Genomic DNA, 17,258 nt, shown 5'->3' with positions numbered 1-17,258 from the left:
GTAGTTTACATTAAACACTGCCATATGAGATAAAAAAGAAAAATTACTTTATTCAGCAGGTAATAAATTATAGGACTTGTCTAAGGGCTCTTAAGTGAAATTTTTAAAATAAATACATCCTTAGATAAGTTTGTAAATAATAAAGTAAAACCTGATTGTTGAAAGTTTGGGTAAAGATAGCAAATGGAAGAATGAAGACACATCAGATCACATCATTTACATTTTCCATTATGCCTTCACAAATGAACAAATGAAGAAATTTCAGAATAAAATAAATCATGATCAGCAGCAATGAAAAAGGAGTGCTGCACAACTGAAACTATAAAACATTATTAACAAGCAAAGAAACCAAAATGAAGCAACAGAAGATTCTAGAATAGAGCAGAGCAGTGTGGGCAACATAACTGGCTTCTAAACTTTCACCAGCATTCTAAAAGTAATAATGCTGAGTTGATAATATACGAATGATTTTCACTGACTGCCAAACTTTGAAGAAGCAAATTGAAATTGTACTCTTGTATTTTTTTTTCTTCTAACTGAAAAAAAGTGAAAGTAGTTCCTGGGAGGGAGAGTGGAAAGGAGGAAATTAAGAAAAAATGAGGATAGTTAAGTTTGCAGGGGTTCACTGTGGGAACAATATGCAAACCTTAATGTCTACAGAAAATCATGATTTAAGATGTTCAACACAACCTTAGCTTATCACCTTTTCATCTCCCATACTCTCAACTTGTAGCTCAAAGCAACAAAAGTAGATAGCAATCATGGTGGAAAAGAAATAAAAAACTTTTTTTTCATTTTATCAGCAAAATTAGCAAATCAGATTACCTCCGCCAAATAATTCACATTAAGTATAAGCAATGCTAAAACAATCTGAATGCCAACAATTGAAAGACATTATAGGGGGAAAAAATCAATAAATAACTGGAAAGTAAAAAATAGCATAAAATATGCAAAAGTCAAGAAAAAACATGTATGAAAAAAGCATAGCACAGGAAGGAACAAACATCTCCATAAATGCATTGCATTATGCTATAGAAATAGGTAAGAAGAAGATCATTTCAATTTAAAAAAAGAAAATGGAAATATGTTTTAATAAAAGCATCAAGCATTAAGTAAAATTGATGTCCAAAGCAAGAATATTATGAAACATATTAATCAATTTTAAGGAAGAAGGAATACAATAGACAAAGCTAAAATAAAATTGCTGCTCTAAATTGTTTTTTATAATCATGATAAATATAGAGAATGAAGAAAAACATACAAAAGAAAGAGAAAAGAATAAATAAATACAAAACACTCAAAGCTCATAATCACATCATTTGCCCTTGCTTAAATAGTTTTAGAATATCTGTCTTTTATAAGCTGCCTCAAATATTTTGGAGGAAAGAGGGATTGTAAATAAAAAGTGCAGCAGTTTACCTCTAACAGAACACAGGGAAGGAAAGAAGGAAGGAAGGAAGGAAGGAAGGAAGGAAGGAAGGAAGGAAGGAAGGAACTAACAATGTGACCACATTCAAGAGAGATAAACCCACTTAAAATAACTGAATTCCTGTGAAAACAAAGCCAACCATGAAACCAAAAACATATTAAAGAATATAAAACAAGAAAATTTTGCTGAGATAATTGGGAAAAATAACTAAAAATAAAAAGAACACACTCTAATCCAGGCAAAATTTTTACAAAACACTTAAAGCCAAAACATATCTTGGTCCACTATTGAACTTCAAAGATAAAGCCTTTTTCAAGCTACCTCCAGAAAACCCATGTCACATACCAGAAGACAAAATCAGGATCCCCTGAAACTTCTTTGCAGCAATATTTGAAGTTAAATCCTACAAAGTTCTGGAGAAAGAAAATGTGTCACATGAATTGTTTATCCAACCAAGTCTGAAAGAACAAAGGTAATAAAAAGGACATTCGGAATCATATAATAACTCAGAGAACACAGTATCTGAGTGATTTATGCTTAAGAAAGCTACAATAAGCCATTAGAATCCACTTTAAAGATTTTGTTATTTTTTAAATAGAAGAGTATTTTAAAAGACTGAGATTGAGTTGAGTTTGAGTACCAGAGAGAATTTGTTTTTAATAATGAAAGATGGATAAAATGAAGGCATTCTAAGCTGGTGGGAGCACAGATAGAAGGGAAGAGACACATTTTTAAAGTTTGCAAACAATAGCAGCTAAATTGGTATTTTCTTGCATGCACAAATCTCTCAGCTTCACAGAAGATTTAGCTATCCCAGTATGCTAACACTTTATATTTGTATACATTCTATACCCATTTTTGTCAACTTCTGAAGCTTGTTTTGTTTGCTAAAAATATTTGCAAGTCAAATCACAACAATCTTCCTTCCAGAAATTTAAAAATTTATGCAACTTTTAGAATTGGTAATGTAATTTACACAAAATAATTGGAATATCCATTATAACTTTTAAAAATTAATAAAAAGTTTGAGTATTATTTAATTTCTATTCATGCTTCAGGGATTAAAATGCCATATTTTGGAAGGGAAGTTCTGATAACTTTATTACCTTATTATTGCATTGCTGATGTAATGCCATACTAACCAGGCATATTATGTAATGCCATAATTCCCTTGAGGAATTAGCCTAGTTTTGAGTAGGGTAGATAGTTACATTATCTATTGGTTACATTATCAACAGGCTCTGTTGAAAAATTTGCTTTTAGAAAAGTTGATAGATTCTGTGGTTGCATATCAATAGGGGTGCTGATTGTGGCATTCAGCCTCATTTCAGCCTTACACAACCTAATTTCAGCCACAGCTGCCTAGATGAAGTAAGGCTGTTTTAGTCCCTTGACCCCAGAATGCAGAACTTACCCCTTTTACTAACTTCCATGAGAAATTTACTCATACAGAAGTAATCCGGGGCATTGCAGACTTCAGTGAAGATCTGGATGATTCCAGGATGGAAAGTCATATCTTACAACACAAAGCATTTTCTTCTCTTGCTGGACCTTCTGCCTTTCTTTCTCCCTTTCCCATAGATCCCCAGTCTTTAGGTAGAGCAATTCCCTTTAAACATAGGAGACCACTTGTCAGCCTCATCAAGTCCTGAGGAGATCAAACAAGGCACATGCTTTCAAAAATGGGATCTGGTAATGAAGAATTCTCAGGTCACAGGTGAAGGGAATGTCATTTTTCTTATATTGTGGCAGAGTTAAATATGGAAAACCTCACCTATAGATAATATTCAATACATTCTGCAGTAATTCATTCAAGAAATGTTAACTGAACCTCTATTCTATACCAACCCAATTGTTATAAATTTAATAAAGGCCTCTGTTTGGGGGGAGCTTCCTTTCCCTGTTCTGTTTGTCACTCTAGCTACACATATGAAACCAAGGCAAGAGTGTGTTTGTGTGAGTGCACTTGTGTGTTGTGTATGTGCATTTGTATGTGCTGTGTGTGTGCATCTGTTCATGTATGTGTGTGGGGTGTGTGTGTGTGCTATGGTGTGCATATGCATGCATGTGCGTATGTGTCTCTGTGTGTTGGTGTGTATGTGTGAGTGTGTGCATGTGTGTGTGGTGTGTATGTGTGAGTGTGTGCATGTGTGTGTGTGTGGTGTGTGCTTAGCTCCCCAAATCCCACTTGGCAGCAAAAGATGAGAACATCCCACTGCCTGTGGCTTGTCACTGGGGCCCATGCTCACCTTATTCACCCCTCACCCTAGTTGGAAGCATGACTAATCTGGGATTGGTCTGTAAGAACACATGTGGTATAGCCACTCCCTTTCCCTATTTTTGGATTTGTCCTCTTATGAAGCCATATCTTCTGGAACTCCTGCTTCCACACTGTAGGAACATTTGGATCAGGGTCAGGCCTGTCTTCTAGAGATGGATCTGAAGACTCATGTCTCTCTCTGTCCCAAACATGGCAGGTAGATAAGGCAGCAAATCTGAGTATGTCTTCTCCGCAGACTCAAATAGGCCTTCAGCTAGGCCTTTCAAATCCATCTGGCTTGGGAGAAATGATAGAAAGCCTAGTATGGCTATATATTTATGCCACTCTTTATTCCAGTTTTGATAGCAATATACCTAATAATTTATCTCAATCTGACTTTTTAATCTACTTTCAAAAATTTCTTCCTAAAACACAGGAAAGATGTATGTAATTATCACTCCCTAAAAAGGTTTAAGAAAAAATAAAAAATGACACAAAAGATTTAGCTAAATGATTTTCACATTGGCATAATAAGAGGTCCATGAAATTGACCAACAGACCTTTTCCCTTTTCCTCCCCTCCCTTCTTTTCACCTTCCTTCCTTCCTTCCCTCCCTCCCTCCTTCCTTCCCTTCCCTCCCTCCCTCCCCCTTCCTTCCTTCCTTTCTTCCTTCCTTCCTTCCTTCCATCCTTCCCTCCCTCCCTCCCTTCCTTCCTTTGTTTCTTTCTTTTTTCTTTAATTCTAAGATTATACAGGATTGTGTAGGCTAAATAGAGCCCAGTCCTAACATCCAACTAGACCATGCCTCAGTCATCCTAATCCTAACAGAGGCTGCCCTGTGGTGTCTCTGTGATTGCTGCCCTAGGGCAGTCATACAGCAGCCAGGTATGGGAGTGAAAGTCTCCCCTTGAAAGCTAGCCTTCTGCCTTGAATCTATAACTGCTCAAATATCAGACTATATATTAATTAAGGGTAATATTTTCCCACAATTGTATCCCCAGTTAGGATTCTGTGAACATTCATTAGCTTATATGTTCCATGGTGAGAGACATCTCAAATGTATGACTGGTTTTATTCAACTGACCAGCTACCTCATTGAAGACAGGAACAAGTGATTGGTTCTCCTTTTCTTTGAATTCTCACCCTACTTACTCAGTCTCACATTATAGTTCTGACTCATCCTCAATAAACTTGCCATCTGATTGACAAATCACACTAAATGGTAGTACCGTCTCCCTCTTAAGCTTATATTCTAGAATAGAAGATACTAATGCAGACATTGACATTTATTAAAAAGGCAAAATGATGCACGTTGAAAATAATTTTCAGGAAGCTCAAAGCTAAATTTGATGCTCAGTTTCAGAAGCTATCTTTAGCCTATAAATTCTCTCTTGACCTAGCATAGCCCATAATCACATTCATTTGCCCTTGCTTGAATAGTTTTAGCATATCTGTGTCTTTTATAAGCTGTCTCAAGTATTTTTGGAGAAAAGAAAGACTATAAATAACAAATGCGGTTTACCTCTAATAGAATACTGTAAGAGTTAAAATATCATAATTGCATTATTTACATGTAATGAATAAGGCACAGAACACATGTGGAAAAAAATAATGAATAAAGATGAAAGGTGGTTTTATAGCTCAAATCTATTTTGGGGAAACAGAGAGATGAGCAGCTTGATCATGTGAACTTAGAAAGGGCAGAACATCAAGGTTATCATCTTATCTGCTTGTGAAAATGATTGCACAATTTTTAGCAAGTGGCTCAGAGCAGGATCTATGTTCAATGACTCATCCAAGAGATGGCCCTTCCATTAACTCCCCAACTATAATACTAAGACATTCATTTAATTCTGACTCACATTGTTAAATGCCACACACTGAATCACCAGTCCTACTACATAAAGCACCTGGCTCAAATGTCTCTATAAAATACTTATCCAGGCTGAAAACCTCCTCTTGGGCCTTGGAGACAGTAGTAACTGTGGTTACAGCTAGTTGCCTTGGAAGTCACATATGAGTTCAAGTTCATTTGCTCTCTGGATTCAAGATAAAGCCCAAATAGTCAATGGGTTTTATATCTGCATGGTGCTTTATGATCCCACTTATACCTTTATTGTGTGCAATAAAAATTCTCAATAATCCCATTTCTAATAATTCTTGCTTTCAAAAATATTTCTCTTTTACTGTATGTTGTTTTCCTACTTGTGTTGTTTTCCACAGGAATGCTCTAAATATGGAAAAAAATATGCTACAAGGGCCTTCAATTGAAATGCATTCTCTAACTGTCCAGATGTTCATTTCAATGCATGCATCATATAAATCTCAACTGATGAGAACGGTAATGGCCCAGCTCAGTCTGTTTTAGTTGGTGAACTCTGAAACACAAATAATAAAAAATGAGCTTTTTAAAAAAAGTTATGAGTTTTAACAGCTCAAGAAAAGAAAATACCTTTTAAATTTTATTATTTTGATTTTGTGGACAATAAAGTTGAGTAGTCTTCTTACTATATAACAGACAAATATTACCTCTGTTTCAAAACCAGGTCCAAAAACTCCCTCTGTAATGAGGCTATGTTTGTAAAAAGACAAATAAAAATCCAAAGTAATCCCAGAACAAATACCAAAATATGACCGTAGTTTCTATTGCTTTTCTTTCTAAAGACTTTAAGAGATACGCTGTATCTTTACATTATCTTTTTACGCATCTCAAGTGTGGGCAGATGTGATTATTTGTATTTCTTCCACCTTGAGAATTTACATGAAATTATACAAATGCCATATAATACAGCTTCATTTGCTATTTGATGTCCTTTGAGAGACTGGAAGAATACACTTCAAACAAGGCTCAGCATCGGTCCTTCATAGCACCCTTATTGTGGGGTTATCAAAAACAATCATTTCTTCTGATTAATAAATATGGCTAGGAATCCTCAGAGGTGGCTTCTATTTAATAGAAGGAAAGGGTGTCCCTGATGCTACATGATGCAGCTGGTCTTGCTGTAATTTCCACTCTGGGAACCAGAGAGAGAGCAGCATCTATCTCCTCACTCTCACCCCTAGAGTGAGGCAACCTGAAAACCTGCAAATGTCCCTAGAGCAACCTTGTTCCTGGGCCTTCTGAACTCTATGCTGTCAATTGAGGTATAGTGCTGCATTGCTTATGTTTGACCCAGACCTTCCCCCAAAGTATAACATTTCCTGTAGGTGTGTTTGAATGAGGGCTCTTAACCTTGCACATGCAGCTGCTTAAATCATTTCCATAGCAACAGCCAGAGTTAACACCTACTCTGACCCACAATGCCCCAGAGCTGGGTTGCTAACATTGTACCCCAAGAGGAGAATATTTTCAGGGATCTTACCTTACACATCATCAACAGTAAATATTCATTTGTTCCTGCCTTATGCCAGACACTAAATTCAGCCCATATTTATAGTACTTTAGGAAAATCAACACATGTAAGAAAAACCTTGATTAACTCTATCTGCCCCTAATCATTCATTCATTATGTACATGCCCTTGGCCACACCAAACTCAGTTTTCTATGAAAATGTTCTTAAGGCTTTTCATGTATGATTCTTCTTCTCTAACCCCTACCCCCTGCACTACTAGATTATGAACTCTCCCAAATGCAAGGGCTGTTCAAGAATCTATTTTTCTTTATAATCCTAATACAGTGCCCTGGATGTATCAGATTCTTGATGACAAACAGCTAAGTCAACAGAACTGGAAACAAAAGAAGATTCCTTTTAGCATGGAAGAATAGTTGCTAGCTTTCTTGGCTCAAGGAGAGGCATCAGGTTCAGTATTTATAATAGTAAAGAGTATTTGCCATAAGTCCATTTATTATTCTAGTTTGATTAACTCAATAAGTTAGCCAAATGAAAATGAGATTCATGGTTTCATATACTGCCAAATTAGCACTGTCCTTTGAAACTTTAGGTAAAAAGGTCTTGAAAATTCTCCTGGAACCACTGAAATAAATACCTTTAAAATCTGGAGGTAGTAACTTATCTTGTGGCACTAAAATTAAGTATGTGGTTATGATCTGGCACAATGACATTTCCCTGGATAAGTCTCTAAGTCTTTGGGACAATTTCAAAGGAAACTGTCCAAAGGCAAGGAGATGGACCAAAAGCCTGCAGCCTTCTCTAACCTGATGATTATGTAACACATAAAGACAGTGTGAGTGTTGTGGTCTTGGCATTTATTCTAGAAGCACTACAGCACATCTTACAATGCAAGAGTCCTTCATAGATCTACAAACCAACAACAGCCACCTTTGCTCTTATCTCAAGCAGCATTTGACCTGGAGAGGTTGCCCCCTCTAACAGCATCAGGGCTCTTCTCTGCCTAAGGGAATATCCTCAGTTCAGCACCCCTTTCCATGCCTCCTCCATCCCCCAATTTAGTAAAAGACTGGAACAACTTTGGCATTTTCATTTTAACACCTTCTTCTACATGTCCAATGAATGATATTTTAAGTGTTTCTAAATCCCCAAGTCTACTCATTTTTTACGAACTCTTCTCGTTAACACTTTCTCCTGGCAACTCCTCATATATGTATATATATACTACTTAAGTAAAAGGTGCCATTATTCATTTCCACATTTTCTCATGGCGGGATAAATCCTGGCTTCAAATATTCAGATTTACTCATGAACCTGGTGGGCATCTTTATCTTCCCACACTAACAGCAGCTTCCTATTTTCAAGGTAACATTCTGTTTACTATATAGAATGCTGCTGAAGTACTTGTGATCTCACTATGAGTAAGGCAATTACTCAATGTGCTTCTGAAACTTTTTGAAGAAAAGATTTTGTCTCTCCTCCCTGGACTGACCAGGTTGATCTTCCCTGGTCCAGAGGTCTGTACACATACCTCCAGGAGCAAAGCTGGGCCTATTTTCAATCTGGCTCTATAAATATTTAATAAAGAGTTTGAGAAGAGACTGACTAGAGATCCATCTGTTAAACTGCTGGATCCATACCAGACACCATGAATTAACTACAAAATAGGTCCATTATATTGTCAGGGTTCGATAGAGGGCCAGAGATATGCAGCTGATCCCACATTCTGAATAGACTAATGTTGAGATAGGAATAAGGCAGTCAACAGTAGATGAATACAAATTCTTCCATAAAATGAAGTTAATTCCTTGTGCAAATCAGTTAGCAATGATCTGACCAGTTTAAAACAACACAACTAACTCTGATGTTTTTACAATAAGCTATCTCAAGCTGAGCCAAAATTCTCAAAGTCTGATCAACTGCCACTAGCTCCTGAATATTGTCATTCCTCGACAAATGAAAATAGGCCAGAAGAAATGCAACAAAGATAAACTAGATGTATTTGTTCTTTCACAGTCATTCAACTCCTAACACTTTATAAAATTAATGAAAATAATTTTAAAAACCGAACATCCAAACAACCACAAATCAGACTACCACGGTGCTTTGCTGTCACAATATGAAAGGTGCTGTTTGTATTCTGTAGAATGAAGAATGTCAGGATTTTTGATATAGCATTGATAGTTCATAAAAAGTTGTGTCAACCTCCTTTAGAGCAAGTGGATCTATTTTAATATGGTAGGTGAAGGATAGAATACACGGATACCAGGTTCTATCCCTTTTAAGCTTTCCATCCTGTTTTTCTTTCCAGGGACAATTTAAAATAGAAATCAATGGGCTTAAATAAAGATAAGTGTCAGTTTTTGTCCACTCAGATATTCTTTTTCTCATATCCTCATTTCTTTTTCTGTCCTCAACCCCAAATGTTGAGAAAGAATACTTCCACCCAAGGCAGCAATAGGCTCCTATTTCTGGTCAAATGTCTTCCATCCCTTTGCCGCTTTCTAGCTCTTTTTTTGTTTTGTTTTGTTTAAGCAACCATGTCCTTTAGGCATAAAAAAAAGAGTAGCATCTATTAGAAGACTCTCCTAAGGCAATTTTTTAAGGGAGGGAGAAAGAAAAAGTACTTAACACTGAGAAAATAAGAAAATAAATTAAAGTTCTTGATTGCATTCAAATTCACATGCTAAGAAAAAGAAATTGACTCTTCTTTCCACTCACAGTCTTAACCCATGTGCACATACCACACATGCATACATACACACACATAGCAAAAGCACACTTACATACATGTAGTCACACTGAAATGAACACAAACCTCCTGCAGCATTTCAGGTAAAAGTTAAGAAATCTATTTATCTCAGATATGTGGGATATATACATATACAATCTTACTTTGAATGAATAGATATATGTTCCCAGAACAGATATGTTCCTAGAGTAGCCTTTGCTATTCTGTTGATATAAGGCCACCCAAAACCCCATCAGTAAACAATCTATTAGCATTTGTACAATGCAGTAAGCCCATTTTTCATGCCATGTTATGATTGGGCTTTAAGACAACAGGAGAGTGAAGGAATTGCAACCCCTACATAAAGACTGTCTGGTGGCTACTGGACCATATTGTACATTTGAATATATCTGTTTTAAGACTAAAAGTTCTGTAGTATGGATGAAAACAGATTCTCACCATTCAAGAATGATTACAGCTCCATTTGGTTGTGGCCCCAAAGGATAATAACAAAGCCCTTTTTCAATTCAGGATTTTAGAAAGTAAAGCTGACAAATAGGTTTGGATCATACTGTCAGAAGGAATATCTGTATTCTACAGCACAGCCTTGTTTACAGCACCTGAAAGCTTCTAATAGAGGCACAACTTTGACAGATTGTAATTTTAAGACTCTTTGTTATTACTCTTAAAGAATAAATGAAATAGTGATGCTATTATTAAAATTTTCCAAATCCTAGTCCAGATTTGGGAAGTAAAGGAGTAAGTTCATTGACATATTTCTCTAATTTGTAAGATTATTCTACAGTCATTATAACACACATATGCATAAAATATAAGGTAATGACACAAAGAGGTTGTTTCATGTCATTGGACCTGCTCTGTCCTTTGCGCTGGGAAATGAGTTTCCTGGGGAAGAAAGAAAATCAAGCTCTCAGATTTCTCTTCCAGATCTAACATGCTAGAATTGAGTCTCTTTTCTCATGCATCAAGTTGCTGGATGTAAGATGTCACCAGCTCAATGGCTGCCCATACAACTTACAAATGTCCATCGGGTGTAACAACACAGGAAATCAGTGCCACAGCACCAAGAAGCCATGCATGATGACCACACACTTTGATACAGCTCTGGGGTCTGCCGTGCCACAAGCTCTATCCCCATGTTGCCTTCCCTCCTAGACCTCTTGGCAATAGGGTTACAAGGTTACCATGTATTAGAGCCTGAGAGGGTCACAGGGATCATATAATCCAACATTCTCATGTCATAGATGAGGAAGTGAGAGCTACGTACTGCATGGCATTCCTGAGGTTTCACAGAAAATTTCTGTCAAAGTCTGGACTGAAGCATATGATTCCTGAAAAACAGTTTTCTAGAATCTTACTATGCAAAGCATAGTATTCAGAGCAGCAGCGTTGGGAAATAATTAGAAATGCAAACTCTCAGGATTTGCTTTATACCTACTGTATTAAACAGTAGGTATAAAAGCAAACAAACAAAATCAGTAAAATATATGTATATATGCCTATGTGTGTATATATACATGTATATAGATCTATCTATCTATATATATATATATAGATATATATATATATAGAGAGAGAGAGAGAGAGTGTGTGTGTGTGTGTGAAGAGACTTATTTTAAAGAACAGGCACATGCAATTGTGGGAGCTGGCAAACCTGAAATTTACAGAAAAGGCCAGCAGGCTGGAAACTCAGGCAGGATTTCTATGTAGCAGTATTAACAAAGGACTCTGTCTTCTCTGGGAAACTTTGCTTTTTACTTTTTAGGCATTCAATTGACAGTGCATCATGGTCCATTAACGGTCCATCCACATCTATGATGGCAAACTCCCTTACTTAAAGTCAACTGATTATGTTAGTCACTTCTACAATCCTTCATAGCAACATCCAGACTAATGTTTGACAAAAACACTGGGCACAATAGCTTAGCCAAGCTGATAAATACAATGTATCCATCACCTCTACTGAATCAGAATCAGCATTTTAACATGATCCCTAGGTGATTCTTGTGTCCATTAAATTTTGAGAAGCTCCGATTTTGCTGTTTATAAGTTTTGGCAACATCAAAGTTCCACTGTTATAACAGAGAGACCCACTGTAACAGTGCATTAGGTAAGTTAGAAGTTTATTTCTCCCTCATGAAAAGTTTGAACATTACAGTCTGAGACAAAGAAGGAGATCTGACAGCCTCCAGGAACCCAGGACTCTTCTAACTTGTTGCTCTGCCATCTTTAATGCATGGCTTCCATTTGCTGGGCCAAGTTCATTGTTTCAGATCTTGCTATCATGCCTTTGTTCTCATCAGGATAAAGAGGGAAAACAGCCAGAGAGGGCACAATTATTGCCTTTAACTATGTGACCCAGAAGTTACACTCATCTCAGCTGTTCAAATCCCATAGTTCAAAACTTGGTTATGTAGCCACATCTAGCTGCAAGGGAGGCTGGAGAATATTGTCCTTTTACAGAGTGGCCAATTATGCAATAATAATTCAGTCAGATTCAAAATTCTGTAATTAAAGAAAAAATGGGAGACTGGTTACTATATAAGACAGCTAATTATTCCTGCTGTTTATTTTTCTGCACCAGGCTACCTGCAAGATGAGGAGATAGGAGAAGCAGCAGAAGAAAGGAACCAGATTTCCTGCTTTCTTCTATAGTGAAGAGAATTGAACCCAGAGTATCACTTGCATAAGGAAACAAGACTGTTGGCTGCTCATGCTTTCATTGCATTGATTAGCTACTTCCTCAATATGGAGCCACTCTTGACAAATGCAGGCAGAATGTAAGTTTTCCTTCACCGACGGAAGTAGCTGTGGTAGAAGAAAGAGAATTCTAGACTCTGAGGGTTTTTGGGGGGTTTTTGTTTTGTTTTTACATTTCATCACTTCCATTTCCTCATTGTCTTACAAGAATAACTCACTTCTTCCAGTTTCCAAGGTCAAGAAGAAATATAAGGAGAAAATAACTCTCTAGCTCAATTTTTGTAATTCTCATATTCCACATCTGGGAATAAAATCATATACTGCCACTTTTAAAGTTTATGCTGACCATCAAACTCCTTATTTTCTTTCCTTAAGCAGAAGTCTCTGTGTCTGGTGGGTAAATGAGAAGTATGCAGAGGTATGCCTAAGGATAGTTTTAGGCAGAAGAGTGATGTTTGCATAAGTATATTTTTATTTAATCGATGAAAGAAGGTTGACACAAAAATTACTTAATAATAGAAGAAAAATCTGTAAAAATATATCAATTTCTCTTTGCTACTACCTCCCACAATAACACATACACAAATTTCCTTCAGAGACAAACAGCATATTGTGCAGAATTTGCTGTAACCAAGGTAACTAAACATTGTTCTCATATCAACTTTTAAGACGAAAAAAACAGGCATTGTTGTATTGAATGTTTCTTTGTAGTAGTGTTTATTGCTATGATATTTCCTGAAATTTTCAATATTTAGGTTTATATCAGGCTACTTGTTTTCTTCTAGGCACTAACTATACCTTTCAACAGGTAGTTAGAGGCATCCGCATTATAGGCCAAAGTGTTTTTTGAACCAAACAAATAAAAATATATCAATGACAGGATTCTACTTATTTTCACATCTCTATAATAAAAGTATTTATTAGCATAACTGAATATCAATTTGTAGATGCTATATATTAATTTCATGGCCCACAAGAATAAGTGTACATATAAAGAATGATATATACAGTATGACATTATCAATAACTTGCCTGTTTACCATTTTATATAAAACCATTTGACATCTTTCTCACCAAACTTAATTCATTAATAATTATCTCTCATCTAGTTTTTTGATGAAAAAGAATGAGAGAGTTCATCCCAAATTTTATATAACTTTATATGAGGATCATTTCTCCCAAGTGGATATAAAGACGTCTTTCTTAATGCAGATACTCTTTCAAAGTTTTCATTTATATGAGCGTTGCTCTTAGATGTCCAATTATGCAATGCAAACAAAACTCTTTTTGATGTTCATGAGCGTAGAACCCAGTCTGAAGTTCTGTGACATTACATTTCCCCACTAAACTTTATCCTCTTGATCTTCAGTTAACATTAATCTTTGATAGACATGCTCTAATAGCCCTCATTCATTCCTACATGGATTCTAGTTTTCCTTTTAAAAATATCTCAATTACTTTGTGCAAACTGGGCTCATAAGGGCACTTTGAGCGTCCTTACATTAGGCTCCTGGTGAATGACTGCTGATATCATGAGTATTACCAAGTTCCTGAGAACTTTCACTTGTGTATGGTGGGTGTGTATGTATATGTGTGCGCGCATAATTGGCATTTCCAACTTATCATGTAACTGCAAATGGATATTGTCAACATCACTAATGTAATGATTGAGTTTATACTTTCATTAACTTAAAAGTGGCCATTTTTATTCCAGAAACTAGGGGCTTTTCTTCTATCTTTCAAGAGAAGTACACTATTTTCTTAGAGTTTAATAGAGCAAATATTAATTTGTTATCACAGTGCTCCCAATGTCCTCTGGGAACATGTCTTACTCAATCTGTTTCTCTTATATTTTTCTCACACTAAGAATAAATTTCTGCTATAAGGATAGGGATTTGTATTCCCTGGAACTGTGTTCCCCATATGACTTAGTTTGATGAGAATAATTTCCACTCTCAGCCAGGAAATGAAAGCATAGGGCAGTATAATGTGCATGTGATTGAACTTTTCCAATAGTATAGACTATTAGCACTAAGAATTTGCAAATATACATGATTTTTTTCCTACCTCATGATATTTTCTCTGTAGCTCTTGAGTTAGATTTTTTATTCAACTTCACAAATGTCATTTTGGTTTCAGACTTAGACATCTTCTAGAGACTTAGCACAGGGGCTGCACTTACAGTCTTAAGGAGGGAAATATTTATTCTTTTTCCTTCTGAACTGATTTTAAGAGAATATTAAGTCGCAGTATGTTTTAACCTATATTCTCAACTATTTTGAAGAAAACGTTGATTAACAATATTTAAGAGATCTGCCTAAAAATAGGAGTATATAGAACACAGTTCAACAGTCTCTTAAAAGCATCATTAAATTTTGTCAACTACTTTATGGTTTAAGTCATTATTATAAGCAATGGTTATTAATTTTCTCATGGATATTAAGGTTTAAAAAACTACATATACTTGTTTATAAAATCAAATTATATCTAGCTCTAAGATCTACAGCCTGGATAACAGAAAACAGTTCCTGTTTGGAAGGCTCCTATATCAGTCTCTCCAATTTAAGCCATTATAATCTAGGGCTGCGCAGGCAGCTCCACCGCTCACATTCTCTGCTCTCGCCATAGGCATCTCAACCCTAGAACCTTTGCCCAGGTCCCAAAACATTTGACCGCAGGCCATTGCTGCATCCACAGCAGCGTCCTGCCATCAAACTGGCAGCACCAAGGAGAAATGAACAGGCTACCACTTGCATGTTCCCTACCCTCTGCTCTGCTCAGTCTCAGGGACCCACAAGTTGGTCATGTTCTCCTTATTCAACTCTTTCCATCATCTTTCAGAGTTGGAAAAGTCAGGCTGCAATTTCAATGAGCCCAGGTTTTTAAATCAATCAGTCAATAAATAATAGTAACAGCAAAGCTTAATTAGTGCTTACTGTATGTGGCACTTCAAATGTTTTAACTTAATAATCACAACATTAAGACCTACTTTTATTGTATCCATTTTGCAGATGAGGAATACTGAGACACAGAGAGGTTAAGTGACTTGTCATTTAGTCAATAAGTGACAGAACCAGAATTCTAATTGATACATTCTGGCCTCAGAGCTTATACTCGTAGCTACTACATTTTGCTGCCTCTCAGTATGATGAAGCCCTATTAATCTTTTCCTAAGTAAAATAAGTTATCTACATCTTCAATTTATTGAGGCTTGATTTTATGGAGTGGTAACTGTGGTTGGGGAAAGAATAGGTGAAGGAAAATACTTCCCATACTTAATTTTTCATGAAACACCTCCAGGAGAATATAAAATACTGTTAAATTGTCAGCTAGATAATTTTTCCACATACATGTTGTAAGGCCTCAAATATGCTCCCATTATAACTGGGATATGCAATGAAAATGTATTTTCCTTTTTTTCTTTTCTTTTTCTTTTTTTCTTTTCTTTTTTTTTTTTTGAGATCGAGTCTCGCTCTGTAGCCCAGGCTGGAGTGCAGTGGCTCAATCTCAGCTCACGGCAAGCTCCGCCTCCTGGGTTCATGCCATTCTCCTGCCTCAGCCTCCTGAGTAGCTGGGACTACAGTCGCCCACCACCACACCCGGCTAATTTTTTTGTATTTTTAGTAGAGACGCGGTTTCACCATGTTAGCCAGGATGGTCTCAGTCTCCTGACCTTGTGATCCGCCCGCCTTGGCCTCCCAAAGTGCTGGGATTACAGGTGTGAGCCACCGCACCTGGCCAAAAAAATGTATTCTCTATATTTTCATCTTTAAGTGTTCTGGTCTTCTATGTAAGCTCCCTCCTGCTTGATAATGTGATGGGAATGTTACCAAAATCCAAAGTAGTTGCCAACTTAATTTGATTTAATAGTTTAAACACCCAAGTTGTGCACAATCTATTGGGTTAATTACCCAAATTATCTTATTTGTAAACTCTCCCTCTTTGAGTCCTTTATAAAATGGAGGGTATAAATTAAATTTTGTCAGCTACATTATGGTTTAAATCATTATTATAATGGGCAAGTGGCTTACAGGACTTCATGCTATGGAGGGCTTGGAATCCCCTGGCTTTTCCCTGTGCTTGTCATTCAGCACCTATGACCTTTGAAATGTTACTGGCCCCATGTATGAATTTTCCTGTGACCTCTTGAGCAAGAGCAACTCATGGTGTCTCTCTCTCTCTCAGCTTGGTCATAGCCCAGAGGCAACTTTCTGGATACCATGGTCTCCAGGGCTTTTTCAGCCCTGCTGAAACTTTACCATATTTTTCATCATGTCTTTGGCCTAGGTGGGCCACTCATACTTCTCCTCTGGTATTGTCTTGCTGTGGACTAGGAGGAGACTACTCATTCTCATCTCAGTGGTCAGGTCATGCAGAAAAAAAGGAGGTGACAGCCGGACCTGGTGGCTCACCCCTGTAATCCCAGCAGTTTGGGAGGCCGAGGCAGGCAGATCACCTGAAGTCAGGAGTTCGAGACCAGCCAGACCAACATGGAGAAACCCCATCTCTACTAAAAATACAAAATTAGCCAGGCATGGTGGTGCATGCCTGTAGTCCCAGCTACACCAGAGGCTGAGGCAGGAGAATCACTTGAACCTGGGAGGTGGAGGTTGCAGTGAGTCAAGATCACGCCATTGCACTCCAGCCTGGGCAACAAGAGCAAAACTCCGTCTCAAAAAAGAAAAAAAAAAAAGGAGGTGACATTTAAGTGAAAATTAGAGCCTCCTTTTCTCCTTTATTATGCCTTTTATTATTGTTTGCCTCTT

This window comes from Gorilla gorilla, chromosome 5, assembly GCF_029281585.2.
Source record: "Gorilla gorilla gorilla isolate KB3781 chromosome 5, NHGRI_mGorGor1-v2.1_pri, whole genome shotgun sequence".
NCBI classification, from domain to species: Eukaryota; Metazoa; Chordata; class Mammalia; order Primates; family Hominidae; genus Gorilla; species Gorilla gorilla.
This window is presented reverse-complemented; position numbering follows the sequence as displayed.